We start from the raw sequence: 17,003 nt of genomic DNA, 5'->3' as shown, positions 1-17,003 counted from the left end.
CTGTGACGTTGATATGACTGTATGTAGCACTACTAGTTATCGGGGGGGTGGGCGTAGCTCAGATGGTAGAGCGCTCGCTTAGTGTGCGAGAGGTACTGGGATCGATACCCAGCGCCTCCAGAATTTTTAACACACCTACATGCGCACCTTGCCATGCAAGAGGAATAATTCCCAACCGGCAGAGGTGTGTAGGCAGATACAAGCGAACGATTAGCATCCACAATTGCGCCGATTTCACGTAAATCCCACTGCACGTTCCCATTCTTTGCGTGCAGTCGGCTGCTACTGGTGTTGCTGGTTGTGACTGCTGATAACAGATGCCGTAGCAATCAATTCATGGAGTGAGTTGTATGTTTTGCGATAGTCTGTCTCTGACAAGGAAGCACAGGTGATATAGGTGCGAACACAGGAAGCTTGCAGCCCCTCGCTGCCTGCAGACACAGAGCAGCCACACTAGAAGAGCGGCCTAAGCCGTAGGCGAAATGTGCTCATTCGCTTTGGCGCGACGTCGAACTATAAATAAGGCTGTCACTAGCGTGAGCGTCGTGTAAAGTCGGAAAAGTCATCTGCATGGGTGATTGCCAAGTTTGGGGAGCGTTTCGTAGTACGATCAGTGCAATGGGGACGCGGAAACTTGTTGTGTCCCAGTGTTTTGCAGTTGGACGACAAGAGTTTTACACAGTAGCAAAGAGCGAGGCACTGAGTTGGCATGAACAATGGAGAGCACAATAGGGCTCGAGATGTGCTTGTTACCTCAGGTGCTGTGTGATTGTGGACAAGGAGTGAAATGGACCAATTTGTGACCGCCCTTTCAATTTAAGACGTTCAAAACAGACGGAATTTGCATTCGTAATACCAGAGCATCGAAACTACTTGGAACTCTTGTGTATATGAACGTGTCCGCGCCTTTGTATTCTGGTACCTTCGCCGCTACAAACCAACCAACCATCGTGTCCGTGCACATCAGAGTCGCAAAGAATGGAGAATAGCCAGGCTTGGTCGTGTGTGTAGCTGTAGCTCAGTTGGCAGATCGTTCGCTTAGCGTGTGAACGGTCTCGGGTTCAAGCCCCGGCTCCTCCATGTTTTGTGGTCAGTGCATGGTAAGTGTTGGTCGCGGCGAAAATAAACGCACGCAAGAAGTTGCAAAACCAGCGTTACAGACTGGTATGATGTATACTGTCATAAGGAGAGCAAGATGTAAGTGTGGGGACCGGCTGTTATCGAGTGCAGACCTGTCTTAGGTATCACGGCTTAACGTCATTGAAGTCTAGAGGTGGACAACACGTTCGTCTTACTCAGAGCGGTGTCTGAACTCTATTTTCGACGTTATGCGTGCCACTTTCATTGTGGACAACTACGATTCGATACAGAATGCACGAAACCTGAAAGACACCCTCACTGATTCATAGAGAGTAGTGTTTGTCTGCGGAATAATGGGAGTGCGAGGGTCTGTGACGTTGATATGACTGTATGTAGCACTGCTAGTTATCGGAGGGGTGGGCGTAGCTCAGATGGTAGAGCGCTCGCTTAGTGTGCGAGAGGTACTGGGATCGATACCCAGCGCCTCCAGAATTTTTAACACACCTACATGCGCACCTTGCCATGCAAGAGGAATAATTCCCAACCGGCAGAGGTGTGTAGGCAGATACAAGCGAACGATTAGCATCCACAATTGCGCCGATTTCACGTAAATCCCACTGCACGTTCCCATTCTTTGCGTGCAGTCGGCTGCTACTGGTGTTGCTGGTTGTGACTGCTGATAACAGATGCCGTAGCAATCAATTCATGGAGTGAGTTGTATGTTTTGCGATAGTCTGTCTCTGACAAGGAAGCACAGGTGATATAGGTGCGAACACAGGAAGCTTGCAGCCCCTCGCTGCCTGCAGACACAGAGCAGCCACACTAGAAGAGCGGCCTAAGCCGTAGGCGAAATGTGCTCATTCGCTTTGGCGCGACGTCGAACTATAAATAAGGCTGTCACTAGCGTGAGCGTCGTGTAAAGTCGGAAAAGTCATCTGCATGGGTGATTGCCAAGTTTGGGGAGCGTTTCGTAGTACGATCAGTGCAATGGGGACGCGGAAACTTGTTGTGTCCCAGTGTTTTGCAGTTGGACGACAAGAGTTTTACACAGTAGCAAAGAGCGAGGCACTGAGTTGGCATGAACAATGGAGAGCACAATAGGGCTCGAGATGTGCTTGTTACCTCAGGTGCTGTGTGATTGTGGACAAGGAGTGAAATGGACCAATTTGTGACCGCCATTTCAATTTAAGACGTTCAAAACAGACGGAATTTGCATTCGTAATACCAGAGCATCGAAACTACTTGGAACTCTTGTGTATATGAACGTGTCCGCGCCTTTGTATTCTGGTACCTTCGCCGCTACAAACCAACCAACCATCGTGTCCGTGCACATCAGAGTCGCAAAGAATGGAGAATAGCCAGGCTTGGTCGTGTGTGTAGTTGTAGCTCAGTTGGCATATCGTTCGCTTAGCGTGTGAACGGTCTCGGGTTCAAGCCCCGGCTCCTCCATGTTTTGTGGTCAGTGCATGGTAAGTGTTGGTCGCGGCGAACATAAACGCACGCAAGAAGTTGCAAAACCAGCGTCACAGACTGATATGATGTATACTGTCATAAGGAGAGCAAGATGTAAATGTGGGGACCGGCTGTTATCGAGTGCAGACCTGTCTTAGGTATCACGGCTTAACGTCATTGAAGTCTAGAGGTGGACAACACGTTCGTCTTACTCAGAGCGGTGTCTGAACTCTATTTTCGACGTTATGCATGCCACTTTCATTGTGGCCAACTACGATTCGATACAGAATGCACGAAACCTGAAAGACACCCTCACTGATTCGTAGAGAGAAGTGTTTGTCTGCGGAATAATTGGAGTGCGAGGGTCTGTGACGTTGATATGACTGTATGTAGCACTACTAGTTATCGGGGGGCTGGGCGTAGCTCAGATGGTAGAGCGCTCGCTTAGTGTGCGAGAGGTACTGGGATCGATACCCAGCACCTCCAGAATTTTTAACACACCTACATGCGCACCTTACCATGCAAGAGGAATAATTCCCAACCATCAGAGGTGTGTAGGCAGATACAAGCGAACGATTAGCATCCACAATTGCGCCGATTTCACGTAAATCCCACTGCACGTTCCCATTCTTTGCGTGCAGTCGGCTGCTACTGGTGTTGCTGGTTGTGACTGCTGATAACAGATGCCGTAGCAATCAATTCATGGAGTGAGTTGTATGTTTTGCGATAGTCTGTCTCTGACAAGGAAGCACAGGTGATATAGGTGCGAACACAGGAAGCTTGCAGCCCCTCGCTGCCTGCAGACACAGAGCAGCCACACTAGAAGAGCGGCCTAAGCCGTAGGCGAAATGTGCTCATTCGCTTTGGCGCGACGTCGAACTATAAATAAGGCTGTCACTAGCGTGAGCGTCGTGTAAAGTCGGAAAAGTCATCTGCATGGGTGATTGCCAAGTTTGGGGAGCGTTTCGTAGTACGATCAGTGCAATGGGGACGCGGAAACTTGTTGTGTCCCAGTGTTTTGCAGTTGGACGACAAGAGTTTTACACAGTAGCAAAGAGCGAGGCACTGAGTTGGCATGAACAATGGAGAGCACAATAGGGCTCGAGATGTGCTTGTTACCTCAGGTGCTGTGTGATTGTGGACAAGGAGTGAAATGGACCAATTTGTGACCGCCCTTTCAATTTAAGACGTTCAAAACAGACGGAATTTGCATTCGTAATACCAGAGCATCGAAACTACTTGGAACTCTTGTGTATATGAACGTGTCCGCGCCTTTGTATTCTGGTACCTTCGCCGCTACAAACCAACCAACCATCGTGTCCGTGCACATCAGAGTCGCAAAGAATGGAGAATAGCCAGGCTTGGTCGTGTGTGTAGTTGTAGCTCAGTTGGCAGATCGTTCGCTTAGCGTGTGAACGGTCTCGGGTTCAAGCCCCGGCTCCTCCATGTTTTGTGGTCAGTGCATGGTAAGTGTTGGTCGCGGCGAACATAAACGCACGCAAGAAGTTGCAAAACCAGCGTCACAGACTGATATGATGTATACTGTCATAAGGAGAGCAAGATGTAAGTGTGGGGACCGGCTGTTATCGAGTGCAGACCTGTCTTAGGTATCACGGCTTAACGTCATTGAAGTCTAGAGGTGGACAACACGTTCGTCTTACTCAGAGCGGTGTCTGAACTCTATTTTCGACGTTATGCATGCCACTTTCATTGTGGCCAACTACGATTCGATACAGAATGCACGAAACCTGAAAGACACCCTCACTGATTCGTAGAGAGTAGTGTTTGTCTGCGGAATAATTGGAGTGCGAGGGTCTGTGACGTTGATATGACTGTATGTAGCACTACTAGTTATCGGGGGGCTGGGCGTAGCTCAGATGGTAGAGCGCTCGCTTAGTGTGCGAGAGGTACTGGGATCGATACCCAGCACCTCCAGAATTTTTAACACACCTACATGCGCACCTTGCCATGCAAGAGGAATAATTCCCAACCGGCAGAGGTGTGTAGGCAGATACAAGCGAACGATTAGCATCCACAATTGCGCCGATTTCACGTAAATCCCACTGCACGTTCCCATTCTTTGCGTGCAGTCGGCTGCTACTGGTGTTGCTGGTTGTGACTGCTGATAACAGATGCCGTAGCAATCAATTCATGGAGTGAGTTGTATGTTTTGCGATAGTCTGTCTCTGACAAGGAAGCACAGGTGATATAGGTGCGAACACAGGAAGCTTGCAGCCCCTCGCTGCCTGCAGACACAGAGCAGCCACACTAGAAGAGCGGCCTAAGCCGTAGGCGAAATGTGCTCATTCGCTTTGGCGCGACGTCGAACTATAAATAAGGCTGTCACTAGCGTGAGCGTCGTGTAAAGTCGGAAAAGTCATCTGCATGGGTGATTGCCAAGTTTGGGGAGCGTTTCGTAGTACGATCAGTGCAATGGGGACGCGGAAACTTGTAGTGTCCCAGTGTTTTGCAGTTGGACGACAAGAGTTTTACACAGTAGCAAAGAGCGAGGCACTGAGTTGGCATGAACAATGGAGAGCACAATAGGGCTCGAGATGTGCTTGTTACCTCAGGTGCTGTGTGATTGTGGACAAGGAGTGAAATGGACCAATTTGTGACCGCCCTTTCAATTTAAGACGTTCAAAACAGACGGAATTTGCATTCGTAATACCAGAGCATCGAAACTACTTGGAACTCTTGTGTATATGAACGTGTCCGCGCCTTTGTATTCTGGTACCTTCGCCGCTACAAACCAACCAACCATCGTGTCCGTGCACATCAGAGTCGCAAAGAATGGAGAATAGCCAGGCTTGGTCGTGTGTGTAGTTGTAGCTCAGTTGGCAGATCGTTCGCTTAGCGTGTGAACGGTCTCGGGTTCAAGCCCCGGCTCCTCCATGTTTTGTGGTCAGTGCATGGTAAGTGTTGGTCGCGGCGAACATAAACGCACGCAAGAAGTTGCAAAACCAGCGTCACAGACTGATATGATGTATACTGTCATAAGGAGAGCAAGATGTAAGTGTGGGGACCGGCTGTTATCGAGTGCAGACCTGTCTTAGGTATCACGGCTTAACGTCATTGAAGTCTAGAGGTGGACAACACGTTCGTCTTACTCAGAGCGGTGTCTGAACTCTATTTTCGACGTTATGCATGCCACTTTCATTGTGGCCAACTACGATTCGATACAGAATGCACGAAACCTGAAAGACACCCTCACTGATTCGTAGAGAGTAGTGTTTGTCTGCGGAATAATTGGAGTGCGAGGGTCTGTGACGTTGATATGACTGTATGTAGCACTACTAGTTATCGGGGGGGTGGGCGTAGCTCAGATGGTAGAGCGCTCGCTTAGTGTGCGAGAGGTACTGGGATCGATACCCAGCGCCTCCAGAATTTTTAACACACCTACATGCGCACCTTGCCATGCAAGAGGAATAATTCCCAACCGGCAGAGGTGTGTAGGCAGATACAAGCGAACGATTAGCATCCACAATTGCGCCGATTTCACGTAAATCCCACTGCACGTTCCCATTCTTTGCGTGCAGTCGGCTGCTACTGGTGTTGCTGGTTGTGACTGCTGATAACAGATGCCGTAGCAATCAATTCATGGAGTGAGTTGTATGTTTTGCGATAGTCTGTCTCTGACAAGGAAGCACAGGTGATATAGGTGCGAACACAGGAAGCTTGCAGCCCCTCGCTGCCTGCAGACACAGAGCAGCCACACTAGAAGAGCGGCCTAAGCCGTAGGCGAAATGTGCTCATTCGCTTTGGCGCGACGTCGAACTATAAATAAGGCTGTCACTAGCGTGAGCGTTGCGTGAGCGTCGTGTAAAGTCGGAAAAGTCATCTGCATGGGTGATTGCCAAGTTTGGGGAGCGTTTCGTAGTACGATCAGTGCAATGGGGACGCGGAAACTTGTTGTGTCCCAGTGTTTTGCAGTTGGACGACAAGAGTTTTACACAGTAGCAAAGAGCGAGGCACTGAGTTGGCATGAACAATGGAGAGCACAATAGGGCTCGAGATGTGCTTGTTACCTCAGGTGCTGTGTGATTGTGGACAAGGAGTGAAATGGACCAATTTGTGACCGCCCTTTCAATTTAAGACGTTCAAAACAGACGGAATTTGCATTCGTAATACCAGAGCATCGAAACTACTTGGAACTCTTGTGTATATGAACGTGTCCGCGCCTTTGTATTCTGGTACCTTCGCCGCTACAAACCAACCAACCATCGTGTCCGTGCACATCAGAGTCGCAAAGAATGGAGAATAGCCAGGCTTGGTCGTGTGTGTAGCTGTAGCTCAGTTGGCGTCATTCTGGCTTTAGCCGTCGCCGCGGTCGGACGTGCTTGTTGTTTACTCCGCGTACGTTAGCGCTATCGCCGGTGTTTGGTGTTTACGTGAAGTTAGCTGTACATTTTCGCTGTTATTTTTTGAGTGGTGTCTCTGATAAGTGTTTTTATAGTGCTTTCGTCCGTTCCACGTCTCGTGCTTCGCCGCAATTTCGGTTGTTGCCGGAATTTCGTCGGAACCGACGACCATGTCTGACACCGTCAGGAAGAATACTTTAGTCTTCTCGTTCGAGAAAGAAACACGGCCGGTCCAACCCACTGCGCTGGAAATCCACGATTGGCTGACTGAGGTAATCGGTATAAATTCTGACTCTGTTCATACCACGCAATTAGATGCTGAAAAATACTGTGTTTTTGTTAAATTTCTGAACTCAGTGACAGTCGATAAGTTGCTTGCAAAATGGGGTAATTCCGTCGAATTTGTTCATCGAGACGGTTCAAAAAGTAATGTCTCTGTACGAAAAGCTGATATCATGTACACCAATGTCGGGATTTTGAATGTTCCAATTGAAATTGATAATCAGTTGATCAAGGACGCTCTATCTAAATATGGCGAAGTTAAATCTATCTATAACGAAAGATGGTCGAAGCTATACAAGATACAATGTTTTAATGGCATTAGATCCGTTGAAATGGAGGTGAAAGCCAACATTCCGTCCCATATATCCGTTGCAGGCCATAAAGCACATGTTGTGTATTCTGGTCAGGAGCGCACGTGCAATATTTGCAATGAGACAGGTCATTTCCGACAAGATTGTCCGCGCCGTGTTTTTGTTCTTCGGAACAATCTAACACAGCGTCAAAAACTGACCCTCAGCGATGTCTTACCAAATAGCACTTCCCTTCTTTCGGTTAACGACAGTGGTGCATGTACTTCTGCAGTGCCCGCCATAACTACTACGGAGTTCCCTCCCCTGAGCGTCGTTACATCACACCCTTCTGTTCCCGATTGCGATCTCCAGAATAAGAAGCGACCGTTGGAAATGACCGATGACGGCTCGGACGGCGAGTCCGCCCGTAATTCGCCTTCCACCCGCAAGCAGAAGCAGTGTAATGCGGATGTGCTCGAGGAAACAAACAGTACATGTATTGACGTGACGACAGCCGCTGAGGCAACCCGGCCGCTGTCGGCGGCTGAACAGGTACAAACGGTCCACGGAGGGGACGCAGTAACGATTGTCGCGGAGACGGAAGAGGCGCACTCCGAAGCACAAGAGGTGACGGAGCGGAACCCAACTCAAGAACTTACAGACCCACAAACCGCCGACTCAGTCAGTGCTCTGGAGCTAGTGACGGAAGAACAAGGAAATGGCACTCGTAAAAAGGACGCTGTTGAGGCAGCTTCGGTCACAACGGTGGTAAAGATAGACAATCCGAATGACGGCGCGTTGAACCAAGATGTCCGAAGACGCCGACTCAAACCGCAACCTAATCTCAAAGCTTCCCGTAACCAAAGCAAACAACAACCAGCACAAGAGGAAGCGACGGCCAAGAACGTCTTGTATGAAATCATCACGGAAAGACCTAAGGAGGTACCTTCAAGTGACATTAGTGATGCAAAGCCCCTCGGTAAAACTAAAACCCGAGATGTTCGGAATCCTGCACCAAAATGAGGCTGTAAGATGAAAAAAAAAAAAAAGGATTTTGTTGAACCAGTTTCATTTCTAATTGTACTACTGTCTTAGTCATATTTCAGAGGAACCAGATGAAGTGTTTACCGAGCTTCAAATACTGACTATTCTTTTAGATGTTTGTTTAAGCAGAGTCGTTTCTCCCTTCTAGAAGCTGCACATCTCTTTTTTTTTTTATTATTAATATTTTGTTATCTTTTTAATCACTTATTTACTTTTTATGCAAACTAAATGTCCCAGGCATATACAATTACGACTATCAATATTAACAGGATTACATCCGTGACTAAAGTTACAGCGCTCAAGGATTATTTATATGAGTCAGGGACGGACATTGCTTTCCTACAGGAAGTAGTGCTGACTAATCTTACAGTGCCTGGATATTTGGCGATTTTAAATGTCTCACTTGACACCAACGTCGGTACAGCAATTTTAGTCAGGGAGGGGATTCCTGTCTCGGATATCGAGAGGTTGGACTCCGGCAGAGCGATAGGTATAAAAGTCTTTGGTTCTACCCTTATCAATCTGTATGCCCCTTCTGGCACATCCAATAGAATGGAAAGAGCACAGTTCTATAAAGAAGAAATCATTTATTTATTACGGAAAAACCCAAAAGATCTTATAATAGGCGGTGATTTTAATTGTGTGATAAATAAGAAAGACCAGGTTCCGAATTTTAATAACTGCAATGAACTGAAGCGTTTCGTCACTGTTTTACAGCTTAAAGATGCTTGGGAAATAATGTATCCCACATTTGTGGCATTTACATTCCTAGGTCCTCACTCACGTAGCAGGATCGACAGACTCTACATATCGCAAAGTCTAGTTAGCTCCTTCATTAAAGCAGAGACGATTCCAGTTTACTTTTCTGATCATAGCTCCGTGCTAGCTTCCATCAACCTTACTGCGCAACCCACTCGCCGTTTTAGAAGTTCATGGCACCTTAATACGTCACTGATGCAGGACGACGGATTAGAAGAAAGTTTGACAGAAGCGTGGGCATTGTGCCTCCGCTCTGCAGATAGACACGTCTCAGTACTAGACTGGTGGTGCAACAGGGCAAAGCCTAAACTGAGAAAAGTTCTCATCCAGTATAGTGTACAACGATCGAAAGACTTGAAAAATTCCATAGAATTTTATTATACCATGCTGCGAAATTTATATGAGCAGGCAAACACTTCCAACGTCCGTCTGGCAGATATCAAGCAAACTAAGGCCAAATTGCTCAGTCTTAAAAGACAGCAGATGGAGGGTCTGAAATTAAAATCCAAGGCTAAGACAGTCGTGGAGGATGAACATGCTTCCTTGTACCATCTACTGAAGCACGAAAGAAACAGGAGACGCACCTTCATTGATGGACTTCAGTCTGAAACTGGCGAGACACTCACGACTCAGAGAGACATCGTCCATGCAGTGCACAAATATTACGAAGACCTATACACTGCCAACCCGGTATGTGAAGAGTCCTTCGATGAGTTCCTTAGTTACATAGCTCCACAGGTCTCGGACGAGGAAAACGAAGACCTTCTCGTTGAGCGTACTAACGAAGATATCCACAGAATCATCTGCAAATCTCCTCTGAGGAAATCGCCGGGACCGGATGGTTTGCCTGTTGAATTTTATAAACGATACTGGCCACTGATTGGTGACATGTTTACCCGAATGACGAACGAGGTGCTTCAGGGAAAGCATTTACCTGCTGTTTTTAAAGAGAGCACAATAGTACTAATCCCAAAAAATGCTGCAAAAAGAAACCTCAACAACTTTCGTCCTATCTCCCTGTTAAACTCCGATTATAAAATCATCGGCAGAATTTTAAACAACAGACTCTCACAGTTGGCCAAAAAGATAGTAAGTCCATACCAGTCCTGTGTGCCTACCAAGAGCATTTTCAAAAGCATAGCTGAATATAGAGATATAATTGCAATCACTGCTGTGACCACCATAAAATGTGCTATCATGTTTATTGACTTCCAGAAAGCATTTGATCGTGTGGATCATAGATTCCTTAGTGCCACACTGAACAAAATAGGTTTTAATGAGCGAGTCGTAAGTGTGATCAGAAATGTTGCAACAGGCATCAGCGCTTGTATATCAGTTAACTGCCAGAGGACAAAGCAGATTCAGATCAGGCGCGGCGTTCCTCAAGGAAGCCCCCTCTCCATGTTCCTATTCGTGCTTTCATTAGAACCTTTCCTCCGCAGTGTTCATGCCACTCTAACTGGCATCACATTATCTGGTCACCGAACAGTCATAAACGCCTATGCCGATGATGTCGGAGTCGTCCTGCGAAATCCCGACGACATTTTGAAATTGGAAACGCTAATTAAAAAGTACTGTAGAGTCTGCGGAGCAGGTGTCAACGCAAACAAAAGCAAACTCCTAAACCTGCGGGGTTTTCAACATACCACCTTAGCCTGGGCCACAACGGTCACCCAATGCAAAGCACTAGGAATAACACTGACACCTTGTCCGTTAAAAATGGCAGCTATCAATTGGAGAAATACGTCGGGACAACTTCTTGGAACAACAAGGGAAAACCTCCACCGTAACATGAACCAAGTTCAGAGGGTGATTTTCATTAACCACTGCATTCTCTCCAGGAGTTACTTTATAGCACAGATCTTCCCACTACCGAAAATGATTGGAAAAAAGATAATGTCTACCATTGCCAGCTATCTTTGGAGAGGGGATATATTCAGAGTCGACGCAAAAACTGCGACCTTAGATCCCAGGAATGGAGGTTTGGGGTTAGTTGACATCAGAAATAAGGCGTCTGCGCTTTTTATAAAAAGGACCGCCACTATCCTTAGCGACCACGCTGATAGCATTACAACTAAATTATTTGAAGTTGTCAGGCCTGCCAGTTTACAGGCGCCGGTGAATGTGCAAAAAATAAATAACCGGCTCCAGTACGTTCGTGTATATTTTGTGGAATTCAGCTATCTCGGCGGTGTCATCATCAACTCACGACGGATCACGGCCCGCGATATTCTGTCCCATCGAAAGAAAATGGAGGGGAGAAACAAATTGGAAAGTAAATACCCACACACTGATTGGGACGCCATATGGAAAAATATTAATATGCGTGGTCTACCATCGGACGTCAAGTCAGCGTGGTATAAAACAGTGAATGAGACCGTAAGCACCAATGAAAGGTTACATGCAATCGGCGTTAGCGACACGAACCTATGTCTCAAATGTAAATTGATCGACACGTTAGTGCACAGATTCACGTGCGGTGGCAATCTACAACTCTGTAATTGGATTAGGGAACAACTGGCTTTTCTTACGAGATCTTCGGTGGAAAATTTTCCCCCTGTTACATTCCTCAGGCCTCAGACTTGCTATTTTCCAGCAGCAAAAAACAACTCGGTCCATTGGTTAATGGGACACTATGTGAATTACGTAATTAATCACCTGGGAAATGACAATTCCACTGATTTTTACATGTACTTGAAGTGTGCTTTTTATAATGCCCTGAAATATAAAGACCACAAGAAAAACTACGGCAATATGCTTAAAATTGTATTCGAGCGACTGGGCATTGGTTGACAAGCCAACGAGATAAACAAAAATCGTTTATTTAAGCGAAACGACGCTTAAACAAAAACAATTGGGGAGAAGTACAATTTTACAGTTTCATATTACAATCACTTATCCTCTGCTGGCAAAGAAGGCTATTTTGTTTATTGCACAGAAGAAGCCGAAGCCGAAAGCCAGTATCGCAGGGTTAAAGATAAATTGTTTTCTTATACATTCATTTTATGACTGAGAAGGAAGTCTCATTTGTTTCCATGGAAGGGAACATACTTTTTTATTATTATTATTAATCTCAAGAAGGAAAGGAGGCTATGGAATTAGTGCCTTAACATAAAATTCCTTCTTCGCATTCCATGAAGATTTTTCTTTTACAATAAAAAAATAACAAACAAACAAAAATAATAATAATAACAATAAAAAAACTAAACAGAAATTAAAAAAAATAATATACAGCTTCAGGGTCCACTACTTCCTACAACTTTATTATATATTACAAAGAAGTATGCTAGGTTGCCGAGAAGCAGTGGATGAAAAAAAAAAAAAAAAAAAAAAGCACTAAAGCTATAACCTTCAATCTCTATTGCCTCGGCATGACATAAATTTTTTGTTTCAAATGAAGCATCTTTTGGTTCAGGATTTCGAAGGCAAAACAGCATATATCTACGTATACACAAGATGTAAAATTTCTTATTGAAAACTACGATAAAGACACGCCTCAGCAACAGGACTGGGTGGAGACATCGCGGCCAGGCCTCGAGATTTTGACCCCTGCCCGCTTTGCCTCCGCCTGCCTCATGCTGCCAAGTTCCTTACAAAAAAAAAAAAAAAAAAAAAAAAAAAAAAAAAAAAAAAAAAAAAAAAGTTGGTAGAGCACTTGCCCGCGAAAGGCAAAGGTCCCGAGTTCGAGTCAAAAAAAAAAAAAAAAACAAAAAAAAAATTGGCAGATCGTTCGCTTAGCGTGTGGACGGTCTCGGGTTCAAGCCCTGGCTCCTCCATGTTTTGTGGTCACTGCATGGTAAGTGTTGGTCGCGGCGAACATAAACGCACGCAAGAAGTTGCAAAACCAGCGTCACAGACTGATATGATGTATACTGTCATAAGGAGAGCAAGATGTAAGTGTGGGGACCGGCTGTTATCGTGGTGTCATCGAGTGCAGATCTGTCTTAGGTATCACGGCTTAACGTCATTGAAGTCTAGAGGTGGACAACACGTTCGTCTTACTCAGAGCGGTGTCTGAACTCTATTTTCGACGTTATGCGTGCCACTTTCATTGTGGCCAACTACGATTCGATACAGAATGCACGAAACCTGAAAGACACCTTTACTGATACATAGAGAGTAGTGTTTGTCTGCGGAATAATGGGAGTGCGAGGGTCTGTGACGTTGATATGACTGTATGTAGCACTACTAGTTATCAGGGGGGTGGGCGTAGTTCAGATGGTAGAGCGCTCGCTTAGTGTGCGAGAGGTACTGGGATCGATACCCAGCGCCTCCAGAATTTTTAACACACCTACATGCGCACCTTGCCATGCAAGTGGAATAATTCCCAACCGGCAGAGGTGTGTAGGCAGATACAAGCGAACGATTAGCATCCACAATTGCGCCGATTTCACGTAAATCCCACTGCACGTTGCCATTCTTTGCGTGCAGTCGGCTGCTACTGGTGTTGCTGGTTGTGACTGCTGATAACAGATGCCGTAGCAATCAATTCATGGAGTGAGTTGTATGTTTTGCGATAGTCTGTCTCTGACAAGGAAGCACAGGTGATATAGGTGCGAACACAGGAAGCTTGCAGCCCCTCGCTGCCTGCAGACACAGAGCAGCCACACTAGAAGAGCGGCCTAAGCCGTAGGCGAAATGTGCTCATTCGCTTTGGCGCGACGTCGAACTATAAATAAGGCTGTCACTAGCGTGAGCGTTGCGTGAGCGTCGTGTAAAGTCGGAAAAGTCATCTTCATGGGTGATTGCCAAGTTTGGGGAGCGTTTCGTAGTACGATCAGTGCAATGGGGACGCGGAAACTTGTTGTGTCCCAGTGTTTTGCAGTTGGACGACAAGAGTTTTGCACAGTAGCAAAGAGCGAGGCACTGAGTTGGCATGAACAATGGAGAGCACAATGGGGCTCGAGATGTGCTTGTTACCTCAGGTGCTGTGTGGTTGTGGACAAGGAGTGAAATGGACCAATTTGTGACCGCCCTTTCAATTTAAGACGTTCAAAACAGACGGAATTTGCATTCGTAATACCAGAGCATCGAAACTACTTGGAACTCTTGTGTATATGAACGTGTCCGCGCCTTTGTATTCTGGTACCTTCGCCGCTACAAACCAACCAACCATCGTGTCCGTGCACATCAGAGTCGCAAAGAATGGAGAATAGCCAGGCTTGGTCGTGTGTGTAACTGTAGCTCAGTTGGCAGATCGTTCGCTTAGCGTGTGGACGGTCTCGGGTTCAAGCCCTGGCTCCTCCATGTTTTGTGGTCAGTGCATGGTATGTGTTGGTCGGGGCGAACATAAACGCACGCAAGAAGTTGCAAAACCAGCGTCACAGACTGATATGATGTATACTGTCATAAGGAGAGCACGATGTAAGTGTGGGGACCGGCTGTTATCGTGGTGTCATCGAGTGCAGATCTGTCTTAGGTATCACGGCTTAACGTCATTGAAGTCTAGAGGTGGACAACACGTTCGTCTTACTCAGAGCGGTGTCTGAACTCTATTTTCGACGTTATGCGTGCCACTTTCATTGTGGCCAACTACGATTCGATACAGAATGCACGAAACCTGAAAGACACCTTTACTGATACATAGAGAGTAGTGTTTGTCTGCGGAATAATGGGAGTGCAAGGGTCTGTGACGTTGATATGACTGTATGTAGCACTACTAGTTATCGGGGGGGTGGGCGTAGTTCAGATGGTAGAGCGCTCGCTTAGTGTGCGAGAGGTACTGGGATCGATACCCAGCGCCTCCAGAATTTTTAACACACCTACATGCGCACCTTGCCATGCAAGTGGAATAATTCCCAACCGGCAGAGGTGTGTAGGCAGATACAAGCGAACGATTAGCATCCACAATTGCGCCGATTTCACGTAAATCCCACTGCACGTTGCCATTCTTTGCGTGCAGTCGGCTGCTACTGGTGTTGCTGGTTGTGACTGCTGATAACAGATGCCGTAGCAATCAATTCATGGAGTGAGTTGTATGTTTTGCGATAGTCTGTCTCTGACAAGGAAGCACAGGTGATATAGGTGCGAACACAGGAAGCTTGCAGCCCCTCGCTGCCTGCAGACACAGAGCAGCCACACTAGAAGAGCGGCCTAAGCCGTAGGCGAAATGTGCTCATTCGCTTTGGCGCGACGTCGAACTATAAATAAGGCTGTCACTAGCGTGAGCGTTGCGTGAGCGTCGTGTAAAGTCGGAAAAGTCATCTGCATGGGTGATTGCCAAGTTTGGGGAGCGTTTCGTAGTACGATCAGTGCAATGGGGACGCGGAAACTTGTTGTGTCCCAGTGTTTTGCAGTTGGACGACAAGAGTTTTACACAGTAGCAAAGAGCGAGGCACTGAGTTGGCATGAACAATGGAGAGCACAATAGGGCTCGAGATGTGCTTGTTACCTCAGGTGCTGTGTGATTGTGGACAAGGAGTGAAATGGACCAATTTGTGACCGCCCTTTCAATTTAAGACGTTCAAAACAGACGGAATTTGCATTCGTAATACCAGAGCATCGAAACTACTTGGAACTCTTGTGTATATGAACGTGTCCGCGCCTTTGTATTCTGGTACCTTCGCCGCTACAAACCAACCAACCATCGTGTCCGTGCACATCAGAGTCGCAAAGAATGGAGAATAGCCAGGCTTGGTCGTGTGTGTAGCTGTAGCTCAGTTGGCGTCATTCTGGCTTTAGCCGTCGCCGCGGTCGGACGTGCTTGTTGTTTACTCCGCGTACGTTAGCGCTATCGCCGGTGTTTGGTGTTTACGTGAAGTTAGCTGTACATTTTCGCTGTTATTTTTTGAGTGGTGTCTCTGATAAGTGTTTTTATAGTGCTTTCGTCCGTTCCACGTCTCGTGCTTCGCCGCAATTTCGGTTGTTGCCGGAATTTCGTCGGAACCGACGACCATGTCTGACACCGTCAGGAAGAATACTTTAGTCTTCTCGTTCGAGAAAGAAACACGGCCGGTCCAACCCACTGCGCTGGAAATCCACGATTGGCTGACTGAGGTAATCGGTATAAATTCTGACTCTGTTCATACCACGCAATTAGATGCTGAAAAATACTGTGTTTTTGTTAAATTTCTGAACTCAGTGACAGTCGATAAGTTGCTTGCAAAATGGGGTAATTCCGTCGAATTTGTTCATCGAGACGGTTCAAAAAGTAATGTCTCTGTACGAAAAGCTGATATCATGTACACCAATGTCGGGATTTTGAATGTTCCAATTGAAATTGATAATCAGTTGATCAAGGACGCTCTATCTAAATATGGCGAAGTTAAATCTATCTATAACGAAAGATGGTCGAAGCTATACAAGATACAATGTTTTAATGGCATTAGATCCGTTGAAATGGAGGTGAAAGCCAACATTCCGTCCCATATATCCGTTGCAGGCCATAAAGCACATGTTGTGTATTCTGGTCAGGAGCGCACGTGCAATATTTGCAATGAGACAGGTCATTTCCGACAAGATTGTCCGCGCCGTGTTTTTGTTCTTCGGAACAATCTAACACAGCGTCAAAAACTGACCCTCAGCGATGTCTTACCAAATAGCACTTCCCTTCTTTCGGTTAACGACAGTGGTGCATGTACTTCTGCAGTGCCCGCCATAACTACTACGGAGTTCCCTCCCCTGAGCGTCGTTACATCACACCCTTCTGTTCCCGATTGCGATCTCCAGAATAAGAAGCGACCGTTGGAAATGACCGATGACGGCTCGGACGGCGAGTCCGCCCGTAATTCGCCTT

General features: G+C 46.6%; 3 non-coding genes across 3 annotated transcripts; all 3 read left to right on the top strand.

Annotated features, from left to right (window-relative positions):
- The first annotated feature begins 46 nt into the window (after positions 1 to 46).
- Trnat-agu (transfer RNA threonine (anticodon AGU)) lies at positions 47 to 120 on the top strand. Its single transcript has one exon. It is a non-coding gene; the product is annotated as a tRNA-Thr (tRNA).
- Positions 121 to 1,495: 1,375 nt separating this feature from the next.
- Trnat-agu (transfer RNA threonine (anticodon AGU)) lies at positions 1,496 to 1,569 on the top strand. The gene has a single exon. It is a non-coding gene; the product is annotated as a tRNA-Thr (tRNA).
- Positions 1,570 to 5,842: 4,273 nt separating this feature from the next.
- Positions 5,843 to 5,916, top strand: Trnat-agu (transfer RNA threonine (anticodon AGU)). The gene has a single exon. It is a non-coding gene; the product is annotated as a tRNA-Thr (tRNA).
- Positions 5,917 to 17,003: the final 11,087 nt, after the last annotated feature.

Source organism: Schistocerca gregaria, unplaced genomic scaffold (assembly GCF_023897955.1).
Source record: "Schistocerca gregaria isolate iqSchGreg1 unplaced genomic scaffold, iqSchGreg1.2 ptg000180l, whole genome shotgun sequence".
NCBI classification, from domain to species: Eukaryota; Metazoa; Arthropoda; class Insecta; order Orthoptera; family Acrididae; genus Schistocerca; species Schistocerca gregaria.
The sequence above is the reverse complement of the archived record's forward strand: the minus strand, read 5'-3'. Positions and strand labels throughout refer to the sequence as shown.